The 25,111-nt window shown below is 39.2% G+C and overlaps 1 long non-coding RNA gene across 1 annotated transcript in view; it reads left to right on the forward strand.

Annotated features, from left to right (window-relative positions):
* The window catches only part of LOC134486292 (uncharacterized), a 100,297-nt gene continuing 75,186 nt past the window's right edge, over positions 1-25,111 (forward strand). Inside the window, exon 1 of the long non-coding RNA XR_010065102.1 lies at positions 1-137. This is a non-coding gene — a long non-coding RNA (uncharacterized LOC134486292). The remainder of the gene's footprint in view (positions 138-25,111) is intronic.

The raw sequence follows: 25,111 nt of genomic DNA on the forward strand, positions 1-25,111 counted from the left end.
TGCCAAACAAGTTATTTTAGTAAAAATGCTTTGTTTTGAGAGTTTAAGGTTGGTTACTCAGCAGAACCACCGTGTTTCTCAAGGTTTCGTGGGGAGTCTCCATGAGGAAAACTGCAGGGACACATTCTAAAGGCAAGGTAACTCTATTTGCAAAGTGCTCTCCCTCTGACCTCTGAAATTAACTGCACTCAAAGAGCGGGTGGATGCTGGTAGCAAGTCCTGGCTCAGATTGTGGCAGTACACAAGAGAGATCATCCATTGTTTCCGTAAGGACAAAGATTCATTCAAATGTCTAATGACTTTCTCAAAATTGCCTTAAAAAAATTCACTCGGATTATTTTGGAGTCATTATTTCTCATCCTTCAGTTTCCCCTAATATTTCAAAATCTCTGTATAAAGTAACGGAGAGAATTGAATGCTTATTCAAGAGTTTTGAAATCGGAAAGGGGATCAGAGTTGTGAATGGGTTTGGATTCACTACTCTGGCTAGATAGCATCCTATTGGCTTTCTAACAGAAAAGATGCCAATGAGAGAGACAACAAATACTTCTGTGTTACAGGGACAGTCATATGTCAGCCCATATGTGTGTTACAGAGATAGTCATATGTCAGTCCACATGTATGTTACAGGACAGTCATATGTCAGCCCACATGTATGTTACAGGGCTAGTTGTATGTCAGCCAGCATGAGTATGGTTTATTTCAGCGTTTGTTTTGCACATTTCTTGCTTAGCTAGCATGGCTTTCATTTAAGCACTGGACCAGTGACTGTGCTCATTTGGAAACACACATACAATTTTATCTAGCCACGTCTCGGGTGTCAATAAGAAGGCATTCTTTCCTTTCAAAAGAGATATTCATGTCAGTTGGAGTACGCACTGGCACTTCTATATTACGAGAAAACAAAGTATTTTACTTTCTTTACCTAGAAGATTAATTATATATTTGAAGCAGTGCAAAGAGACTCAAAACTTAGAATTACAGTGTTTTGTGCAAGAAATTTTTGTGTGGTAGGATTAAGTAAGGCTTACATTTTCTGAAGTTTCTGACTGAAATATGACTGCTATTATGCACATTAAATCACCATTTTGTATTAATTAGCCAACTTCCACAGGCACATGGGATTCTCAATGCTCTGTACAGCAAGCCCAGCCAGGGGACTGTTTTCTGGCCAAGTCTGGCTCTGCATGGCTGCTGGCCATGGGAAACAGATTTTGGCTGACACAAATGCTAAGATTATTCCAGGAACTTTCTGGAGCACCTGGATATCTTCTAAGCTAAGTAGTCTCTGCTGACATACATTTTCCAGGATGAGGCTACTTTTCTGGGAGGGCTTTTAAGCAAAAGACTTCATTCTAGATAGATACCAAGATAGAGTTTCAAAACACATTGAAGGGTCCAGAGAAAAGTGTAACAGAGGGAGGTGTAACAAGTTGTTGCTTAACTTAGCAAGAGACCACCTTTGTTGTTTGAGTTTACTTTAACATGACATGCATGTATTTACAGGTATTTTTAGGAGTGCAGTTTTATGACTATTTTGAGGCTTGCAGTGGGAGCTGTGACTGTGGTTAAGATAAAGAACATTTGTAGGATCAGAAATATTCTCCTTCATGTCTCCATGTAGCCAGCCTCCTCACCCCCCAACACATTGTAATGTAGATAAAAAGACTTCTAGTTTTGCCCATCTCTGAATGACAAAATGAAGATTATGTAGTAAGTGGGTTTATGTCTGGCTTCTTTCACACAGCTTGGTGCTTTTGAACATTGTACGTTATTGGAGAGAATCACTCCTTTTAATGCTTACGGAATCCAAAATTTACCTGTGCAGATTCTTAGTTTTCTGAGCCTCTCAGGGCAATATTACTTTTCATAGGCAAACAGTCCGTTTCCTTTACTCCTGTACACCCAGAGAGCAATGCGGCAGTTCAAAGATGAAGTAAGAGGAAATTTGCTGGAAATTTAAGTCATTTAGTCTTTTGTGCAAGGAATGACTGCTCCAACTGATTGCTCACTTACACATTCCTACCCTTAGACCAGTGGCATCTGGTGATGAGGATGTCCTATTGCAGCCACAGAGGGAGAATCAAGAGCATTGCTGAGGACCAGCTGGACCGCTCAGCATATACTCAAAGGAAAGCTGCACCAAGGGCATTGGTCTCTTTGCCATAGTGTGTAGTCCACTGGGAATAGTTCGAGAAGGTAACTGATCCGACTCAAATAATAGAATAAGATAAGACATGATGTGTTTTGTTACTGGGGCAATTCAGTCTAATAACAGATTAAAAATATGTTAGAGTTGTTTTGTTCTTTGGCTGCCAAGTCTGATGACCTGAGACCCACATGATGGAGGGAAAGAGCCGGCTACTACCAGTCGTATGACAAGGGTTCTGTTCAGAAAGTTCTTGTCTACACCTATGAGTGCATTTCATGTATTTTCCTCTAGAAGTTTCGGAATCTCAGGGTTTTTTTTTTTTTTCAAGTTGATTTTCTGTAGGGTAAAACGTATGGATCCAAAGTTATTCTTCTGTAGGTGGCTATCCAGTGTTGTCACCACTGCTTGCTACAGAGGCTATCTTGTTTCCACCATATGTTTTCGGCACCTGAAAAAGACTAGATGGCCATAGCTTTGATGATTTATCTCTGGATCTCACACTTTGTTTCGATGGTTTCTCTGCCTGCCCTGAGGCCTGTGCCAGGCTGATCTGGCCACAATAGCTCTGCAGTATATCTTGAGCTGAGCTACTGTGACACATATGCTGTGTTTTTTATTCTTACTATCTCTTCAGCATGGGAGAGAGTCTTTACCAACTATACTTCACACAAAGAGGCTAATGTCAGAATTTACCATGAATTGTTAAATTTAAACACACACAAAAAAAATCTCAAAACTGACAATGAACAAATAGGTTAATGAAATGACCAACCTGAGCTCAAACCTGTCATAAAAAGGATATATGAATAAATATTGATACCTTTAAGCAGTTGTGAATTTATCTCAATCTATGCTACAGTGCTTGCCTAGGAGAAAAAATGGCCCCAGATTTGACTTCTGGAACTTAAGAAAAAAAAGAAAGAAAGAAAGAAAGAGAGAGAGAGAGAGAGAGAGAGAGAGAGAGAGAGAGGAAGGAAGGAAAGAAAGGAAAGAAGGAAAGACATTAATATGCACTTAAAATAATATGATGTATCATTCACTTCATGGAACTAAGGAAATATTAGTAAATGCATTTAAAACAAATTTAAATAAATAAAAAATATTTCTGTAGCTAGACCTGAGTTTTTATCTGGAGTCTGCAAATATATGCTATTATTACTTGCTATTTGGTACTTGGCTCAAAGTTATTCCAAATCAAGGTCCTTGCCATTTTGCAGCCACTGAAGAGGAAATCCTGTGCTTAAAGAATTGTTCTCTTTGCCATTAATGTAGGGATGAACCCCCTGGGAATAGCCCAGCAGGGTAACTGGCCCTACACAAATAGTGCAGTGAGATAAGACGTGAAATGTTTTTGTTAATCAAACATCTTTATCTAATAATTTAAATAGAAAATAACTTTAGAGTTAAGTCCATTTTATGCCAAAACCATTGTAAACAGAGTGAAAGTTTGTTTTTAATTAAAGAAGGTCCCACATTCAACTATTACCTAAAGTATATTTAAGTGATCTTATAAATGAATTATTATTCTAGAACCAAGATATTCATAATTTTTTAAAAGTTACTGTTAAGAAAATAAATGTAGCCCAGGTTTGGAATTGAGTAATTACCTTAATACACCTTTGCAAATATATTTAGCAAATATAAATAGCTATGGAATAGTTCTGTCTTATTAGTCCTTCAAACAGCCTACAGGACAGTCACCATGGCTCTTTGGAGTACATGTGGAAGGCTCATTCTTGAGGGTATTTGTCCCTAATCTTTGCTACCTCAATATGAACAGCGATTAGACCGCCGGAGAAATGTAGTTGATTTTTGTTGTTAGTTTGTGTAGCAGGAGTGATCAACCTGCTAGATAACAGGTGAAACCTCGAGGGCTTGAAGATTCGCCAGCACCAATTCACCAACTTATTTAAAACATGAAAAAAAATTCGGTATCACAACTGCAGGTTCTTGAGTATCAATTGTGAAATGTCGAGGGTGGACATACCTGAAGGATTCACCCAGAACTTGATTTCTATCTGAATGAGAGATCCCTTCCAGATCGTATCTTTCTGCTGTCGCAGATTCATCCACTAATAGGTATATTCTTTTCTGAAGTTGTAAAAAAGGAAGGAGTTTGTACATATTCTTTTGTGTATTGCTTTCTATAGTTCACGGGGGAATGTCTGCGATATCTATCCACATATATATGAGAAAGGGTACATAAAAATTACATTATAGATTTGAGAAGTCAATGGCTAGAGAGGTGAAATAACCTGATTAATTTGGAGTAGCAACGTTGGTGAATAAGCAAAATGAATTATCAAGCAGAGATGAGTCATCTTGTATCTAGCGCTGTCTGTGCCGTCAGATTTGTTAGGAACATCAACAGAAAAATGACATGAACTGCACTTGGTATTAGATCACAAACATTTAGTGAATAGTTCGGGACTCTGCGTTCATAGGTTTCAGTGAATTGAAATGGTTCATACCCTGTGTCTCGTAATCCATGCTGTAGCCACTGATCCTTTCAGCTACTGGAGGAGAGCTAGAGCAATGTTAGCTCTATATCTTTTTTCATGGTGCAAATGAAGGAGCCTCTAAGGGGGAGGGCCGGGTGATGGTGATGGTAACACATGGGATGGAAGCTGTGTTCAGCTGGGGTGACTGGAAGCACACACAGAAAGAAGCAGAGGCCATTCAATGGCTTATATTTCTGGAACACTCACTTCCTACAGGCACCATTCTCAGCATCACGTGTCCCTAATGTCCCAAAGACTCGCGGATAAAATAAAGCCTTTAAACTGTATTTTTAAAGTCACATAGCTCATAAGGCATGGAATAACAGTTTAGACTTTGATAGTTAGACCTGGATACATTTCCTAAAAGTAAGAGAAGTAGCCAATGCTGACAGCTGTCAGCCTCTAGAATTGGTTTTCTGTAAGAGCACAATTTTCATGATTGCAGGTTCCATGCGATTTGCCATAGAAACTCTCCACCTTTGAAAGCATGAATTAAGTTGTTCCATAAGTAAAAAGAGCTTTCATTAAGTGTTGGGATACTGGTACCAAGAGTAGAGCCTGCGGAAACATTTTTATAACAGACTATTGAGGCTACTTCCGTAAGATGTGGAGTACCTGACAGGGTACCACTCTATTAGGAACTGGTGATTAGACACGTGGCTTATGGGGGATGGAAAAAATGAAAACAGAGTTCTAAATGTGACAGGCATGTTTAAATCCAAAATTTGGAGGACAGTGCTAGAGTGATGCTCAGAATTTTAAAGCTGTTCTAGAACCCAAGAGTGGGGAGTCAGTTGTTGGGAGGTTCCAAATAGAAGTTACTGTCTTACTTGTTGCCTGTAAGATGTCAAAAATATGTTGAGCACTGCAGGATACAGAGCACAGGAAGAACTGCATTTTATCTGACTCTAAGAAGAAAACTAGACCATGCGTACAGACGGTCCAATGATTCTTGGAATTATGTCCTTGACTTGCGATTAAACCACCAAAGCGAAGCACACACTGTGTAATGACTGTAGTTTGTTTCCATCTTCTTAAGCACACACCCAACTCTTGTTGGAAGTTGATTTCCAGGGTGTTTTCCTGTTGCGTGACTGAAACTTTGCATCCATTGAGTCCTAACTCTGCGTTTACCTCTGCTTACCCATCTCTGACAAATGACAGTATGCTTTTCGCTTCGATGGGTTTCATTTCTTTGAGAGCCTCAAATACATGGAATCATGCAGTGTCTGTTTGTCTTGAGATTAGTGTATTTTAATTGGCATACTCTTAAAATTCATCTCTGTGGCTGCATGTAGCGGATTTCCCTCCCTTGTAGAGCTGAATGTACTGTGCTTTTATGCTGGCCCTACTGCATGTGTTAGAGAGACTTCTGTCTTTTCAGAATGGCTTAGAAGCATGTGCAGCCAGTGTTGTACAGGTTTGCATAGCGACAGCTTTGAAGTTCATCAGTCCTTGGGCCATTTATTTATTTATCTATCTATTTATTTATTTATTTTTCATGAGATGGGTATGAGTGTGTTTTTGGTTTGCTTTTTAAATTTCTGTAGGGATTTTATGAAGAGAATCCTAAACGGCCATTTGAAGTTTTTTCTAGAACTACCACTCCTTTTTCCTTTAGTTAAACACAGATTATGTTCTCAGACAATAGAATCTGTGTACAATTTCCACTCCCTCTGCCTCTCAGCTCTTCCCTACCTCTTCTCTCATCAGATCCACTTCCCTTACTTCTCTCATCAGAAAAGAACAGACGTCTAAGAGATAATGGCAGAACATAACGAAATATAAAACAAAACCATCGTATCGAAGTTGGAGGAGGGCAGCCAGCCGAAAAATAAAAGAGAAGGCATAAAACCAGATAACCACTTGTTTACACATTCAGGAGCCTGGTAAACATACTAAACTGGAAGCTATAGTTCATGGTTCGAACTCATGTAGGTCCTGTACGTGTTGCTTCAGTCTCTGTGAGTTCGTATGAGCTTTGATCAGTTGATTTAGAGGGGCATGTTCTTCTACTGTCCTCTATCCCGTTTCCCTACTTTGTTCTGGCTCTGCTTCTGAAGGGTTCTCTGAGCTGACGGAAGAGATTCTAGATTGAGACATCTCATTTAGAGTTATGTGTTCCAAGGTCTCTCTCTGTCTCCCTGCATCTCTGTCTCTGTCTGTCTAATATCTGGCTGTAGTATCTGCATTTATTTCCATCTGCTGCAGGAGGAAGTTTCTCTGATGATGGCTCAATAAGGCACCCATCTATGACTATGGCAGAATGTCATTGCAGTGTTTTTATTCTCCTCCTCCTCCTTCCTCCTTTTCTCTCTCCTCCTCTTCCTCCTCTTCTACTTCCTTTTTTCTTCTTTTACTTTCTCACAGCAGTAAGTTCTCTGGGATATCCAGCCTCTGGTTTTTGGTCACCCAAGCAGAGTCAGGTACAGGTTCTACCTCCTGGGGTAGTCCTAAGTCAAATTAGATGTTTGTTAGTTCTTTCCCCAAGGTTTGTGCCACCACCGCCCTAACCTATTTCTCCTTACTTTAAACCTTACTTGTTCGTTTCACAATCCCTTCATTGAATGGGATTGCACTGTTTAATATTATATATATATATATATATATATATATATATATATATCCATTTGAGGACTGTTTCTGTGTGTGTGTGTGTGTGTGTGTGTGTGTGTGTGTGTATGTGTGTGTATGTGTGTGCGTGCTGTGAATTTTTCTATTCCATGTTTTTGTTTTCCATTATTTTAAAGTATTTTCTAACTTTACTTTTGATTTTTTTTCAAAGCACTCATTCTATAGTATGTTAAATTCCATGTATATGTGAATTTTCTATTTTCCTTCTGCTATTTATATCTCATTTCTCTTCATGGGAACTAGAAAAAGAAATGTTTCTGGTATAATTTCAATATACTTTATACTTTTTAGAAATTGTTTTGTGTCCTTATTTATGTACTATTGTGGAGAATGGTCTAAGTGGCAAAGATCGGATATTCTGGTTGAACTGGGTGAAATGTTCATATGTACACACACACACACACACACACGCACACACACACACACACACATCCTGCAGCATTTGGTTTGTACTGGTTTCCAGGTCTTCTCTTTAGCTTTTTCTGCCTGTTTTGAAGGTGAGGAGTCAAGGACTCAAACACTGCTGTGCTGTTGTTTGTCTTCCATGAGTTCCATGAGTGTGGTTCCCATGCTCAGGCATGCTGATGCTGGTACACAAGCTTGTGCCTACTATGTCTTCCTAATGGGTGGACTCTGTTGTCATTGCAAACGCCCTCCTTTGTCTCTTGTGATAGTTTTTGACTTGTCTATTCTGTCTGATGTAAGTTTGGCCACTTTTAGTTTCTGTTGGCCCCTGTGTGCCTAGAATCTTTTTTCTTTTATTTTCTATGTATGTTATTAACTCAAAAGTGACCCCTTTGCACACAGCTTTTAGTTGATTCGATTTGTTTATAAAAACCAAAAAAACCTACTCCTTATTGAGTTTAGTTAATACATATTTAAATATCTAAAATCATTATATTTATATTTTAAAGGTTTATCTTTAATTTTCCTTTCTCCCCTTTTTCCTCTTGTATAACTATTGTTTTCGCTTCTCTTTTAATTGAATTTTTAATCATGCAATATAATCTGATCACCTTTTCCTTTACCCATATTCTCGGATACTCCTTGCCTTCCTACCCACCCAATTCCATGCCCTTTCTTCTCTTTAGTAAACAAATGACAAACTAGCAAACACAAACAAATCAAAAAGCCAAAATAATTAAAGGAAAAGAAAGGACAAAGAAAGAACACACAGGAAAAACACACACCATAAAAACCCCAAATCAGAAACCATAAAACCATAGTGTACAATTAAAAAAGCAGTAAGGCAAGACAAGATAAACCAAAACAACAACAAAAACAAAACAAGAAAACCAAAAACAAAACAATAAAAAACCAAAACAACAAAAACCAAAACAAAAAAAAACAAACCAAAACAACCAAAAACAAAACAACAAAAAACCAAAACAACAAAAACCAAAACAACAAAAACAAAACAACAAAACCCAAACCAAAACAACAAAAGACAAAACAACAAAAAACAAACAAAACAACAAAAACCAAACCAAAACAACAAAAGACAAAACAAAACAACAAAAACCAACAAAACCCAAAACAACAACAACAAAAACCAAAACAACAAAAACCAAACCAAAACAACAAAACCCAAACAACAAAAATCAAAACAAAACAACAAAAAACAAAACAACAAAATCCCCACAGCAATATGAGACAAAAGCTCCTCCAAAACACCACTGAGTTTTGTGTTTGTGTGTGTTGACTATCTATTGCTGAGCATGTGTTTTTGTGTTTGTGTGTGTTGACTATCTATTACTGAGCATGGGCATTGGTAATCCAGTGAGAATCCACTGGAAAAAAACGATGCCCTTTGCAAATGGATGTCAACTGGAAATAGCATCTTGGTTGGGGTAGGTTGAGCATGTGTCCACTTGTTCCTCCTAGGCTAGGACTTCATTTATCTTGAACCTGTGTAGGCCCTATATATACTGCCACAGGCTCTGAGTTCATCAGCCCTGTTGTGTCTGGAAGATACTGTTTCCTTAGACTTAACCAATGGCCCTGGCGCTTACTCCAATTCTGTGTATGTGCGTGTCTGTGTTGGTTCGTGGGTGTTTGAATGCAGGTACAGAGCTTCAGATCCCGCAGGGCCAGCTGTTGCACCTAGGAGCCAGGAACCTACTCAGGTCCTGTGTAAGAGCGGAGTTTACTTCTAACTGCTAAGCTATCTCTCTAGTCCTCCACACTCATTATTGACAGAGGACTTATTATTTCCATTTGTTAAATTTTCAGTTGTATAATTCTTCTGTTTTCCTTTTAATCTCTTTTTCCAACTGATTTTTTTTTGGTAGGGTCATTATTTAACACTTTTATATTTCTTGTTTCTTGTTTTCTTTTTGGTTTCAATAAACCTGCTCTAAAATTTCTTATATTTATAACAATCAAATTTAAGTTGATAATAACCTGGGTTCAACTATATGAAAACCATACTTTTTCCCTTCTCCATTTTATGTTAATGCTATTATCATATATATGTATATATATAATTTAAGTTATTATGTAATTTTATGACAATGATGGTGATAGCAGCTGTCCAAAGTGGCAGGAAGAGGGTGTTGGATCCTCTGGAACTTAGAGGCAGTTGTGGGCAGCCACTTGAGTTCTAGAAGCCAGCTTGAGTCCCTTGCAAGAACACGAAGAGCTCTTAGCACTGAGCCATCTCTCAAGCTCTCACTTTATATTACTGTGGCTCCAAGTTACATCTCTCTTTACTGCATGTTTTTTTAAATGTTAATACTTCTATCTTTTAGCTCTATCCAAGAATTAAGAAATGTTCCATGTATCCTTGTTACCATGGTATAGAATTCTGTATTTTGTTAAGTAGTTACCTTTGTCATACTTTATATGGTCACGTGCTTTCTTGTCATTCTGTACCTGTTATCTCCACCTGAAGAATTCTTTCTCACCACATCTTACAAAGCAGATCTGATGCAAGTGGATATGCTCAGTTTTCGTTTTTCTGAGAAAGTCTTGTGTCTCCGCTACTTCTGGAAGATCATTCTGTAGATACAGTATTGTCCGTTGGCCACAGTCCCTGGTGCTCAGCAAGAGCTTTGTAGAGCAATGTCCCGGCCATCTGAGTTCTCATTTCATGTAAGAAGCTACATTCTCCTTTATCAATAGATTGTTTTCTAATTAGGCTGTTGTGGGTTAAACCTGTTTGCCTCATCTTAATGGGGTCTCATCAGACTTATTGGACTTGGATATTCCTTCCTTCCTGTAGATTTGGAAAGTTTTCAGTCATTAAAAATAAACAAATAAAACTTCATGTTCATTTTTTTCTTTTTCTTCCTCTGCAGCCTCTATGGCACACATATTGTCCATGTGATCGAATTTCATTACCCCCTTATATCTCCTTAACATGGTTTTCCTTGTTCCACTGACTGGGTTATTTAAAAATGGCTCATCTTGAATTTGCTTGTCTGTTAGTTTAAGTACTTTACTAGATTTGCTGCTGGCATTCCTTTCATGAGATTTCTATTCGCCTACTACATTATGAAGCTCCAATTAAAAATTAAAACATTCTCTACTAAGATTCTCATTTGTCAATGAGTAATTGTCTTCATATCATTGAAAATATTTTATTTATTATTGCCATGTGTGTATGATGTGTGTGTGTGTGTGTGTGTGTGTGTGTGTGTGTGTGTGTGTGTGTACTCAAGGGTCATAGTACATGTGTAAAGATTACAGAATAATTTTCAGGAACAGTTTCTCTTCTTCTACCATAGATTCAGGCCAATCAACTCAGACAGTTAGGTTTGTATGGCAAGCACTTTTACCTGCAGAGCTACGTCACCAGTTTTCACATAGTATTCTTATTTTGAATGGTTTAACAGCTAATTAAAACTCTTAAATTTTTAATACTGGGTTTCTGAATATTTATAATATTTTATATTTTTGATTGGCCATTTAACCCTTTTAATTTTATTTGCTTATTTTTATGTCCATTGGTGTTTTGCCCTGTATGTATGTCTGTGTGAGAGTGTCAGATCTTGCAGTTACAGACACTTGTGAGTTGTCATGTGAGTGCTGGGATTTGAACCTGGATCCTCTGGAAGATCAGTCAGTACCTTTAACTGCTGAATCATCTCTCCACCAACACACCCTCCCCCTGCCCCCCACCATCATTTACTCTTTTTATTCATACTCCTTGTAACTTTAATGTTAACATCTAATCATTTGAAAATAAAACCCCTTTTACTGTTTTTTATTGATGAGTTTTATATACAGAAAGACCTTTGGCCTTTAAATTGGCTAAAGGTTTTGAACATCTGTGTCTTCCTCAGAATTTGTCCATGCATATTGCTCACAAGAGATATCTGCTTGTTTTTCTTAGATGTTCTCAATGACTTCCTCTCTTTTATTGGTTTGCTATACCACAGGTCCCCTCCAGAAGTGGTGTGCATCCAACTCTGTTCTTGGCTGCTTTCAGGTCTCTGGAACATTCTGTGGTCTTACTAGCATCTTATAGGTAGGATAGCCTGATAGGAGTCAGTCTTTCATGGATCTTTTCCCAAAGCTCGAACACCTTTCTCCTGCCACTTAAGTCTGTAGGTCACTGTCTGCCTGGATCCTTGAGGACAGTAGAATATCAACTCCTGTCCTTTGCGTTCAGTGGGCTTTAAGCATCCAGGTCATTCAAGGCCCTGCCTATGCGCCCAGGTGGAGAGACATACCAGGTCTGCTGTGAGTCTACCATAAAGTTGAAACAGATTTCTCATTCTTTTCTTGCCCTCAGTTGGGAATAACTTCGAGTTAATTTGGCCTCTGTTTGCTGGATTCTCTGAATTAGCAGCAAGCCTCATTGGAATCTGTTCGGTTTTATCAGTGTTCTTATGCAACTCAGACAGGAATCAGTCATTTGGATGCTCTTCAGAAAAACCAATACATGCTTTACTCTTGTCTTAGCTGCTGGGGGAGTGGCTACCTAACCACTGTCTGCTTTTTCTTGGGTTCCTTTGAGGCAGCCGCATGCTGCCCAGCTCACTCCATGCATCTCAAGTACATTGGGTCCGACTGCCAACTCTGCTTCCTGAGGTGGTGGCTAAATCAGAACTTCAGATGGCCTCGCGAGAAGTGATAGTGTGAAATCTCGTCTCACCCTCCTTCCCCAAGTCTCTAGAGAGAAGTGAGGAGCTGAGGGCTCCCTCCTGGTCATGTAGGTCAGTCAGAAAGGACTGTGATGAGGGAACAGCGTGCCTTGCTGGCTTTGACGCAGTCAGGTCATACTTGCTTGGGATATAGGAACCTCTTAACTGGTTTCCAGATTTCCCATTCATGGAATTGGTGTAGGAATCAGTGATCTGATGTTACCGTAAAAGGGCAGGTATGAGAAATTCTTAGTAGTCTTATCTTGCTGTTAACATCCTAATGTTTATTTTTAATAGAAATCTTAAAATATTTTAAGTACCGGAAGGGGCGGCACAGGTCTTCCTGGTTGCTGCCGCCTCAGAGAGCCCGTGGGCAGCACCCCACGAGAGAACTTGAGCCTCGGGACCACAGGTAAGACCAACTTTTCTGCTGCAAGAAAGCTGCCTGGTGAACTCAAGACACAGGCCCATAGGAACAGCTGAAGACCTGTAGAGAGGAAAAACTACACGCCCGAAAGCAGAACACTCTGTCCCCATAACTGACTGAAAGAGAGGAAAACAGGTCTACAGCACTCCTGACACACAGGCTTATAGGACAGTCTAGCCACTGTCAGAAATAGCAGAACAAAGTAACACTAGAGATAATCTGATGGCGAGAGGCAAGCACAGGAACCCAAGCAACAGAAACCAAGATTACATGGCATCATCGGAGTCCAATTCTCCCACCAAAACAAACATGGAATATCCAAACACACCAGAAAAGCAAGATCTAGTTTCAAAATCATATTTGATCATGATGCTGGAGGACTTCAAGAAAGACGTGAAGAACTCCCTTAGGGAAACACAGGAAAACATTAATAAACAAGTAGAAGCCTACAGAGAGGAATCGCAAAAATGCCTGAAAGAATTGCAAAAATCCCTGAAAGAATTCCAGGAAAACACAATCAAACAGTTGAAGGAATTAAAAATGGAAATAGAAGCAATCAAGAAAGAACACATGGAAACAACCCTGGATATAGAAAATCAAAAGAAGAGACAAGGAGCTGTAGATACAAGCTTCACCAACAGAATAAAAGAGATGGAAGAGAGAATCTCAGGAGCAGAAGATTCCATAGAAATCATCGACTCAACTGTCAAAGATAATGTAAAGCGGAAAAAGCTACTGGTCCAAAACATACAGGGAATCCAGGACTCAATAAGAAGATCAAACCTAAGGATAATAGGTATAGAAGAGAGTGAAGACTCCCAGCTCAAAGGACCAGTAAATATCTTCAACAAAATCATAGAAGAAAACTTCCCTAACCTAAAAAAAAGAGATACCCATAGGCATACAAGAAGCCTACAGAACTCCAAATAAATTGGACCGAAAAGAAACACCTCCCGTCACATAATAGTCAAAACACCAAACGCACAAAATAAAGAAAGAATATTAAAAGCAGTAAGGGAAAAAGGTCAAGTAACATATAAAGGCAGACCTATCAGAATCACACCAGACTTCTCGCCAGAAACTATGAAGGCCAGAAGATCCTGGACTGATGTCATACAGACCCTAAGAGAACACAAATGCCAGCCCAGGTTACTGTATCCTGCAAAACTCTCAATTAACATAGATGGAGAAACCAAGATATTCCATGACAAAACCAAATTTACACAATATCTTTCTACAAATCCAGCACTACAAATGATAATAAATGGTAAAGCCCAACATAAGGAGGCAAGCTATACCCTAGAAGAAGCAAGAAACTAATCGTCTTGGCAACAAAACAAAGAGAATGAAAGCACACAAACATAACCTCACATCCAAATATGAATAAAACGGGAAGCAATAATCACTATTCCTTAATATCTCTCAACATCAATGGCCTCAACTCCCCAATAAAAAGACATAGATTAACAAACTGGATACGCAACGAGGACCCTGCATTCTGCTGCCTACAGGAAACACACCTCAGAGACAAAGACAGACACTACCTCAGAGTGAAAGGCTGGAAAACAATTTTCCAAGCAAATGGTCAGAAGAAGCAAGCTGGAGTAGCCATTCTAATATCAAATAAAATCAATTTTCAATTAAAAGTCATCAAAAAAGATAAGGAAGGACACTTCATATTCATCAAAGGAAAAATCCACCAAGATGAACTCTCAATCCTAAATATCTATGCCCCAAATACAAGGACACCTACATATATAAAAGAAACCTTACTAAAGCTCAAAACACACATTGCACCTCACACAATAATAGTGGGAGATTTCAACACCCCACTCTCATCAATGGACAGATCATGGAAACAGAAATTAAACAGAGACGTAGACAGACTAAGAGAAGTCATGAGGCAAATGGACTTAACGGATATTTATAGAACATTCTATCCTAAAGCAAAAGGATATACCTTCTTCTCAGCTCCTCATGGTACTTTCTCCAAAATTGACCATATAATTGGTCAAAAAACGGGCCTCAACAGGTACAGAAAGATAGAAATAATCCCATGCGTGCTATCGGACCACCACGGCCTAAAAGTGGTCTTCAATAAAAATCAAGGAAGAATGCCCACATATACTTGGAAATTGAACAATGCTCTACTCAATGATAACCTGGTCAAGGAAGAAATAAAGAAAGAAATTAAAAACTTTTTAGAATTTAATGAAAATGAAGGTACAACATACCCAAACTTATGGGACACAATGAAAGCTGTGCTAAGAGGAAAACTCATAGCGCTGAGTGCCTGCAGAAAGAAACAGGAAAGAGCATATGTCAGCAGCTTGACAGCACACCTAAAAGCTCTACAACAAAAAGAAGCAGAAGGAGTAGAAGGCAGGAAATAATCAAACTCAGAGCTGAAATCAACCAAGTAGAAACAAAAAGGACCATAGAAAGAATCAACAGAACCAAAAGTTGGTTCTTTGAGAAAATCCACAAGATAGATAAACCCTTAGCCAGACTAATGAGAGGACACAGAGAGTGCGTCCAAATTAACAAAATCAGAAATGAAAAGGGAGACATAACAACAGATTCAGAGGAAATTCAAAAAATCATCAGATCTTACTATAAAAACCTATATTCAACAAAACCTGAAAATCTTCACAAAATGGACAATTTCCTAGACAGATACCAGGTTTCGAAGTTAAATCAGGAACAGATAAACCAGTTAAAGAACCCCATAACTCCTAAGGAAATAGAAGCAGTCATTAAAGGTCTCCCAACCAAAAAGAGTCCAGGTCCAGACGGGTTTAGTGCAGAATTCTACCAAACCTTCATAGAAGACCTCATACCAATATTATCCAAACTATTCCACAAAATTGAAACAGATGGATCACTACCGAATACCTTCTACGAAGCCACAATTACTCTTATACCTAAACCACACAAAGACACAACAAAGAAAGAGAACTTCAGACCAATTTCCCTTATGAATATCGACTCAAAAATACTCAACAAAATTCTGGCAAACCGAATCCAAGAGCAACCAAAACAATCATCCACCATGACCAAGTAGGCTTCATCCCAGGCATGCAGGGATGGTTTAATATACGGAAAACCATCAACGTGATCCATTATATAAACAAACTGAAAGAACAAAACCACATGATCATTTCATTAGACGCTGAGAAAGCATTTGACAAAATTCAACACCCCTTCATGATAAAAGTCCTGGAAAGAATAGGAATTCAAGGCCCATACCTGAACATAGTAAAAGCCATATACAGCAAACCAGTTGCTAACATTAAACTAAATGGAGAGAAACTTGAAGCAATCCCACTAAAATCAGGGACTAGACAAGGCTGCCCACTCTCTCCCTACTTATTCAATATAGTTCTTGAAGTTCTAGCCAGAGCAATCAGACAACAAAAGGAGGTCAAGGGGATACAGATCGGAAAAGAAGAAGTCAAAATATCACTATTTGCAGATGATATGATAGTATATTTAAGTGATCCCAAAAGTTTCACCAGAGAACTACTAAAGCTGATAAACAACTTCAGCAAAGTGGCTGGGTATAAAATTAACTCAAATAAATCTGTTGCCTTCCTCTATACAAAAGAGAAACAAGCCGAGAAAGAAATTAGGGAAACGACACCCTTCATAATAGACCCAAATAATATAAAGTACCTTGGTGTGACTTTAACAAAGCAAGTAAAAGATCTGTACAATAAGAACTTCAGGACACTGAAGAAGGAAATTGAAGAAGACCTCAGAAGATGGAAAGATCTCCCATGCTCATGGATTGGCAGGATTAATATAGTAAAAATGGCCATTTTACCAAAAGCAATCTACAGATTCAATGCAATCCCCATCAAAATACCAATCCAATTCTTCAAAGAGTTAGACAGAACAATTTACAAATTCATCTGGAATAACAAAAAACCCAGGATAGCTAAAGCTATCCTCAACAATAAAAGGACTTCAGGGGGAATCACTATCCCTGAACTCAAGCAGTATTACAGAGCAATAGTGATAAAAACTGCATGGTATTGGTACAGAGACAGACAGATAGACCAATGGAATAGAATTGAAGACCCAGAAATGAACCCACACACCTATGGTCACTTGATTTTTGACAAAGGAGCCAAAACCATCCAATGGAAAAAAGATAGCATTTTCAGCAAATGGTGCTGGTTCAACTGGAGGGCAACATGTAGAAGAATGCAGATCGATCCATGCTTATCACCCTGTACAAAGCTTAAGTCCAAGTGGATCAAGGACCTCCACATCAAACCAGACACACTCAAACTAATAGAAGAAAAACTAGGGAAACATCTGGAACACATGGGCACTGGAAAAAATTTCCTGAACAAAACACCAATGGCTTATGCTCTAAGATCAAGAATCGACATATGGGATCTTATAAAACTGCAAAGCTTCTGTAAGGCAAAGGACACTGTGGTTAGGACAAAATGGCAACCAACAGATTGGGAAAAGATCTTTACCAATCCTACAACAGATAGAGGCCTTATATCCAAAATATACAAAGAACTCAAGAAGTTAGACCGCAGGGAAACAAATAACCCTATTAAAAATGGGGTTCAGAGCTAAACAAAGAATTCACAGCTGAGGAATGCCGAATGGCTGAGAAACACCTAAAGAAATGTTCAACATCTTTAGTCATAAGGGAAATGCAAATCAAAACAACCCTGAGACTTCACCTCACACCAGTGAGAATGGCTAAGATCAAAAACTCAGGGGACAACAGATGCTGGCAAGGATGTGGAGAAAGAGGAACACTCCTCCATTGTTGGTGGGATTGCAAACTGGTACAACCATTCTGGAAATCAGTCTGGAGGATCCTCAGAAAATTGGACATTGAACTGCCTGAGGATCCAGCTATACCTCTCTTGGGCATATACCCAAAAGATGCCCCAACATATAAAAAAGACACGTGATCCACTATGTGAATTGCAGCCTTATTTATAATAGCCAGAAACTGGAAAGAACCCTGATGCCCTTCAACAGAGGAATGGATACAGAAAATGTGGTACATCTACACAATGGAATATTACTCAGCTATCAAAAACAACGACTTTATGAAATTCGTAGGCAAATGGTTGTAACTGGAAAATATCATCCTGAGTGAGCTAACCCAATCACAGAAAGACATACATGGTATGCACTCATTGATAAGTGGCTATTAGCCCAAATGCTTGAATTACCCTAGATTCCTAGAACAAATGAAACTCAAGACGGATGATCAAAATGTGAATGCTTCACTCCTTCTTTAAAAGGGGAACAAGAATACCCTTGGCAGGGAAGAGAGAGGCAAAGATTAAAACAGAGACTGAAGGAACACCCATTCAGAGCCTGCCCCACATGTGGCCCATACGTATACAGCCACCCAATTAGACAAGATGGATGAAGCAAAGAAGTGCAGACTGACAGGTGCCGGATGTAGATCGCTCCTGAGAGGCACAGCCAGAATACAGCAAATACAGAGGCGAATGCCAGCAGCAAACCACTGAACTGAGAATAGGACCCCCATTGAAGGAATCAGAGAAAGAACTGGAAGAGCTTAAAGGGGCTCGAGACCCCAAAAGTACAACAATGCCAAGCAACCGGAGCTTCCAGGGACTAAGCCACTACCTAAAGACTATACATGGACTGACCCTGGACTCTGACCTCATAGGTAGCAATGAATATCCTAGTAAGAGCACCAGTGGAAGGGGAAGCCCTGGGTCCTGCTAAGACTGAACCCCCAGTGAACTAGACTGTTGGGGGGAGGGTGGGGAGGGGAACACCCATAAGGAAGGGGAGGGGGGGAGGGTGATGTTTGCCCGGATACCGGGAAAGGGAATAACACTCGAAATGTATATAAGAAATACTCAAGTTAATAAAAAAAATAGAAGTAATATCAAAACAGTAAAAAAAATTTAAGTAGAAATTAACTATAACTTACCCATTATACCTTATTTCATGTACCTTTGGTTGTATTTTGAGAATTGAGAAATCTAATAGTAATTATACCTGCATATATTCTCCATAAGTACTATTTTGACAAAACTGTCATTTTTGACTACTTATACATTTGGTTAAATGGAAAAATAGGAAGTATTAATAAGATATTAGATATTTCCAGTCCTATTTTTAATAGTATTAACTAATCCTCAAAATTCTTTAGATGTTAGTAGAGAATTTTTAAAGAGTTCTGTCAAAGCTTAAACTTGGAAAGCAAATCCTTACTCAGTTACCTGTGAGGGTAAACTAAAGTTTCTACTAAACTTTGAGGTTGAAAGACACATGGTTCTATATACATTTAACAAACATAAATCCCCTTATGGTCATGATTTCCTGCCCAAATCCTTCTATTTTTGGCTCACTTAATGCGTACAATTAGAACTCAGTACAGTCTCGAAGCACTTAGTTGTTACCTAAGGTGCAGAACTGAGTGCAGAGCTCTGCGTGTCACTGGTATCAGTTCAAGTACAAGGAACTTCTGGAATTATTTATCACAGTTTTCTTACAATATTAAAAAATGAAAAAAACCTTAAAAAGGGAGACACAATTTACCTCCCCCCAAGAACTCCATGTGATGCTGGAGGGTTGTATATTGCTGCTGGGATTGTCCTAGAGTAGCTGGTGCATAATAGTGCTCCTAGGACCAAAATCAGCAGTCTTGTTTTGTATGTCTACTTCAATGTTTGTGAATAAGGAATTTTGAATTTATCATCAACATTTCAAAAATTGAGTTATTTTATACAGAGACATAGATTCTGGAGTTCTCTTAATAAGCTGAAAGTCCATAGGAGTGGATTGAAACTGTCTAAGGCAACAGCAGTTCGAAATTAAGTAGAAGGCTGGAGAGATGGTTCAGCAGTTAAGAGAGCTTGTTGCTCCTTCAAAGGAAAAGTCCCAGCACCAATACAGCTGCTCACAATGATCTGTTCCTCCAGGGGACCCAATGCCCTCTTCTGACCTCCAGTGGCACCAGACACATGTGTGGTATACAGACATACATACAGGCAAAATATCCTCACACACACACACACACACACACACACACACACACACACACACACTACACGCGTGTGCGCACGCAGGACTCTACTGTTTTAAAGTTTATAGAATTTTGCATTAGTCATCGACCTTTTTATTTAATGGAGTTCAGACATAATTTTTCAATAATTATCATGAGAATATTGTTCTGGTGAGAGTAATTTACGGCCTGGTATGCTTTTCTTGCTGCTTACTGAAGTGTACCTTTAGAAGAGTGTCATTGTCTGGAAGGACTGATATTTGCAGAAACAATTGTCTAATGCCACAACACAGAAGATTAGCAGTGACAGCTTTCTAAATTATATGCTTCCTACTGAGGTGGCCTCCTCAACTCACTTCCTTTAATGATGTCTGGCGAGGATCTGATAAGCTTTATTGTACTTCTCTCAGGTCAAAGGGCACTGTCTTCCCCTTCCCTCTAGCAGCCAACAACAAAGACTGGCATGTGTTATCACCATCACACAGGAAGCTGCAGCTGACTGTGTTCAGCAGAGCACAAATACAGGAAAAGTGTCCACAGGTTAAGAGCTGGCAGAGCTGTGCTAGGAGAATATTCTGTTAATAACATTGCACACAGAATTGAAGACAGGCAAATCAGAGTTTAGCATCAAGTACCTAGAGACCTTTAGTGAGGTAACGTGTGTGTTCCTCTCCTCTTTCTAGAATGGAGAGGATACAGAGATGATACAGCACAAATAACAGAAAAATTAGAAACAGCAACACTAGGACGTGCTAAGGCTCCTCCAAAACCACATTAAAAATGTCCTTAATAATTAAAATTGCCCCCTTCTGTTTTATATAATAAAAGCCACTGCTCAATAATAAGAAGGGGATTTCCATGCTCTGCTCATACTTTTGTAATGAATAAAAAGTGGTGCACCTTTTGAAATCCGAAGCGTTTGCTTTCCTCAGGATTGTTCATGCTTCCTTAAGGATATTCATCTTGTTCAATTCCGTCATTTGAGTTGTAGTGGGCATATTCCAGAGTTAGTTATCAATATAATTTTATGATTTTTGAAGTGTGAAGGATGTTTTTCAAATCCTTTCCATTGGAAAGATTAAAAATGACTTGGCTGTCACTTTCAAAATTGACACCTACCTCCCTTATGGAGTTTTTAACCGGAGCTCACCAATTATGCCAGACTGACTGATTTGAAGTCCCAGGGATCCTCCAGTTGCTAAGTCCCCAGAGCTGAGCTTATAAATAAATACCACCATGTTCTGCATTTTTCTGTGAGTTTCAGGACTTGAACTCAGGCCCTCATACTTGCAAGTCAAGCACTTTACCAAAGGCACTAATCTCCTTAGTCCTTAAGGAACACACTCTTTTTGGGTATGTTACATCCTCACATAGGCAAAATATAATCTCCATTTGTCTAATTGTTCTTTTTTGTTTGTTTGTTTGTTTCTCTTTGTTGTTGTTTTGTTTATCAACTTGAACTTGACACCAGCCAAGGACATCTGGAGAGAACTTCAATCGAGAAAATAGCTCCATCTGATTGGTCTGACACCAACCACAAGTCTATGGGGCATTTTCTTGATTACTGATTGATATGGAGAGTCCAGTGCACTCTGGGTGGAGACATTCTGGGCATGTGGTTTTTGCTTGTATAGAGAGAATGGCTGAGCAATGCACGGAAGCAAGCCAATAAGCATCATTTATCCCTTGCTTCTGCTTCAGTTCCTGCCTCCAGTTTCCTGCCTTGAGTTCTTGCCCCGACTTCTTTTGATGATTGACCGAAAAAAAAAAAGAAACATTTTCCTCCACCAAGTTCATTTTGGTCCCTGTTTTATTATAGCACTAGAAACCCAAGACGTGTAGTTTCTCGAAGGAAAAGTATCAGCTCGGGACCCCCAAGAGCAAGCACAATGGAGATTTATTTGCCCCAGAGGGACAGAGGGTCAGGAATAAAGGTCAAAGTCAGGAGATAGAGGTCAAGGGAGAAGGGGAACAAGGGAGTGAGGGAAAGCGTATTTGTCCCAGAGGGCAAAGGACTTCCACAGGAGTGGCACATAGGAAAATGGCAGTTTATAAAGGGGATGTTTATAATGTTTAATTTTAATTTGGGATGTTAATTAGGGGCTTTTGATTGTGAGACTTCAATAATTTGATGGCTGAACCTTGGTAGTTGGCCACAGGAAGAGGAAGTGGCTAAAGGAGAAAGTAAATAGGTCTTGGTGGCTAGCTTAACAAATGCAATCTAATGGTTTTTAGGAAGGCAAAAGGAATGAGAGAGAAGGGCAAGGCTCGCCATGCTCATCACACTAGAGCTGGTCAGAGTCCCTTCAGCATCTCCTTAGGCCCCAATAGAACTGTCACAGCCACACACTGATGATGTACTCGGAACACCCGAAAGCACACTTATCTTCATCAGCAAGAGGTCGGCCTCATTTCAGGAGTATTATTATGTGCCCTCTGATACCAAGAAAGGAAATGTGGTCATTACTTTATTTTTTCTTTTCTTTCCTTTTTAGCCCTCACTCTGGGTTGTGGTCTTGGGCTCAGGGTCTTTTTCATACTAATCAAGCTCCACCCCCACCCTCAAGCTCCACCCCCACCCCCAAGCTCCACCCCCACCCCCACCCCGCCTCCTCTCTTCCTGTTGTTTCTTACCATCTAACTCCCATAACTACTTTATTTGTCTAAAGGTGAAGACTTCAAAACCAGCTTTTAAGAAACCACTTTTAAAAAACACTAAATATTTGAAGCCGCATGAAAGTATGTATGTATGTATGTATGTATGTATGTATGTATGTATGTTTTAGCTACAGGGAATGGTATGAAACAAAGAGGTATTTTTATCCCTATCCCCATAGATATAATGGCATCCTCATTAATTTTATAGTGACAACATTTATGTTGACCTCAGGATTTTATCATTCTCCAATGCAGGCAAAATGAATATTTTCTTATTTAAAGGCCATATTAATAAGAGTTTCCCATTGACTAAGTATAGTTTAATGCTTTTCCCCTAGCTAATTATTTATTTTTTTTGAAGAGACACACTATAAGAGAGAAGCCTGTTAGTCCACAGCTTGATTGAAAACAAACCATTTTTACGTGGAAAGAGACTGTGTGAACACTCAATAGGCTGACTGTTACTTAGTTCATTTAACTTTATGTTGGACTGATGCTACAGAAGCAACAAAGGGTCTTTCCTACATCCAGATGTTACACAGCTGCTGAACTTCAATCTGACTGACCCAAGAGAGTCATTTGCCTGCCGGTGCTGCCCTCCCTCTGGCCTTGTAGAGATCAAGGGAAGCCCTTTGGCCTGTCTAGAGCCAGATTGAGGGTGTCTAGGGCTAGCCATAGAGCACTTAGGCAAAAAAGTTGGGGAATTGTGCAATCACTGTTTCTTTTTCCCAGCTTTTCCCTCTCAAGATCACATGCTTCAAATTGGGCCATGCAGCTGTGTGTGGGTGGAGTGCTTCTGCTGAAGCTCTGGGTTTGTGGGTGCAGGTCAAGGGTACATAATTTCCTCTTCCCACCCCAACCCGGAAAAGCTTGAGGAGTAATCTCTTGAGGTCTTCTGGTAACCTGCTGTGTTGACCCTGATGTTGAAGGAGGCTTTGATTTTCTCTGGGATCCAGTATTTATTTGTAGCTAGCAGCTGTCAGATAGTGTGAAAAATCTTCCAGTAGCTTGCAGGCGTCTCATAGCCAATAAAAATGGATGTTTCTATCTCTTATTTCAGAAGAGGATCTCAAACTTAGCTGCCAGTTTAAGATTTCACAGATGTTTCATTAATCACAGTATTGGGTATCAAGAATACACGCAGTCCTGCTATACAATTCTGAATTCCTCAATCCACTTAGCCAAGCTTTCTGTGAACTGTGGAGCAGATGTTTCAGCATCCTAAGGACTTGGTGCTCTTGCCAGCTCAGTGAACCATTTGTTAGACAGTGTTTGTTACAGTCCACGGGAACGTTAGTCCATGTTCTTGTGGATCCAGAGACATTACGTTTTATGATTGCTCAGTCTACTTGGGGTCACCTCTCCCCACTCCTCCTCCTCCTCTCCAGTCTCCATTGAGGAAGAGATTTCACATGAGATTAAAAGTTTCACACACAGTCATGATGCATTGCATTTCTAAAGCCTTACACCAGAAGGAGCAGAACAATGACAGCAAGAATCCTAAAACAACAGACACTGTGAGCCCATTCATGCGGTTACTAAAGATAACGGCTTTCATAGAAAACTGTTTTGATAGCATTAAGACAAACATTAGATATCTTAGGAATTATTACATGAACACATTGCTGCTACAGATAAGGGGAAAAATTAATGGCTACTATTGTGTTTTCAGATTGGTGCATAAAATTTCATTCCATTAATGATATCTCCTGATTTGAAACTAGAGGCTTCACTTTTGGTAATTCTGTTCAAATTAAACCAAAAGAAAGGGCATGAAGTGGACTATTCAACCAAATTAAGTCACTAAGATTTTAAGAATATCTATAGGTATGTGTGTAATTCAATTTACTAAGCACATGCATTCTTTCTCACAATCATTAAGTCTTTAGTATGCAATATTTACAAACAGTTAGTCTCCCAATTTAAATTTCAGCGATAGAAGTGCTGAAAAAAAATCCAGTATTGGGACTGAGAGCTAGGGAGGTTGCTCAGGTCTTAAATGCATCCTGCATAAGCATAAATCCTAAGTTTGGATTTCTATGTAGCCCCCACATAAAGTCAGACATGATAGTATTTGTCTGCAATCCTGCTGCTAGAGTTTGAGGTGGAAGGAGTCATGATGGTCACCATAGCCCATTGGTCAGCCAGCTTAGCTATATCCATGAACTACAGGTTCAGTGAGAGACCTTATCTCAAAAAATAAGGTGGAGAGCAATGAAGGAATATACTCGATGTTGGCTTCTAGTCACCACATGCACATGCACACACATGCATATACACTCTCACACAGAAGTGAACATATCCACATAGACACATAGGTATAGTACACACAAACCCAGTTTTTTTGGAAAATCACTGTTATCCTCCTCCTAGCTCTTTGACATACATAAATGTTCTCTATAAGTAAGGCTGATATTGGCGAGCCAGGTGAATGTAATCAATGGTCGGTGAGCAAAGCTGTGCTTTTAAAGAGGCTCTCCTTTGATTAAATTCAAAGGATGTATGGTAACAGCAGCCGTCAAGCAGGTTAGGCAGTCATTATTATGGAAAAGAAAGAAGAGACAAAAGATGTGGTAAATCTCCAACCACAATAAGCCCATGCAAGAAAAATGACATATA

Source organism: Rattus norvegicus, chromosome 3, assembly GCF_036323735.1.
Source record: "Rattus norvegicus strain BN/NHsdMcwi chromosome 3, GRCr8, whole genome shotgun sequence".
In the NCBI taxonomy this organism is placed as follows: domain Eukaryota; kingdom Metazoa; phylum Chordata; class Mammalia; order Rodentia; family Muridae; genus Rattus; species Rattus norvegicus.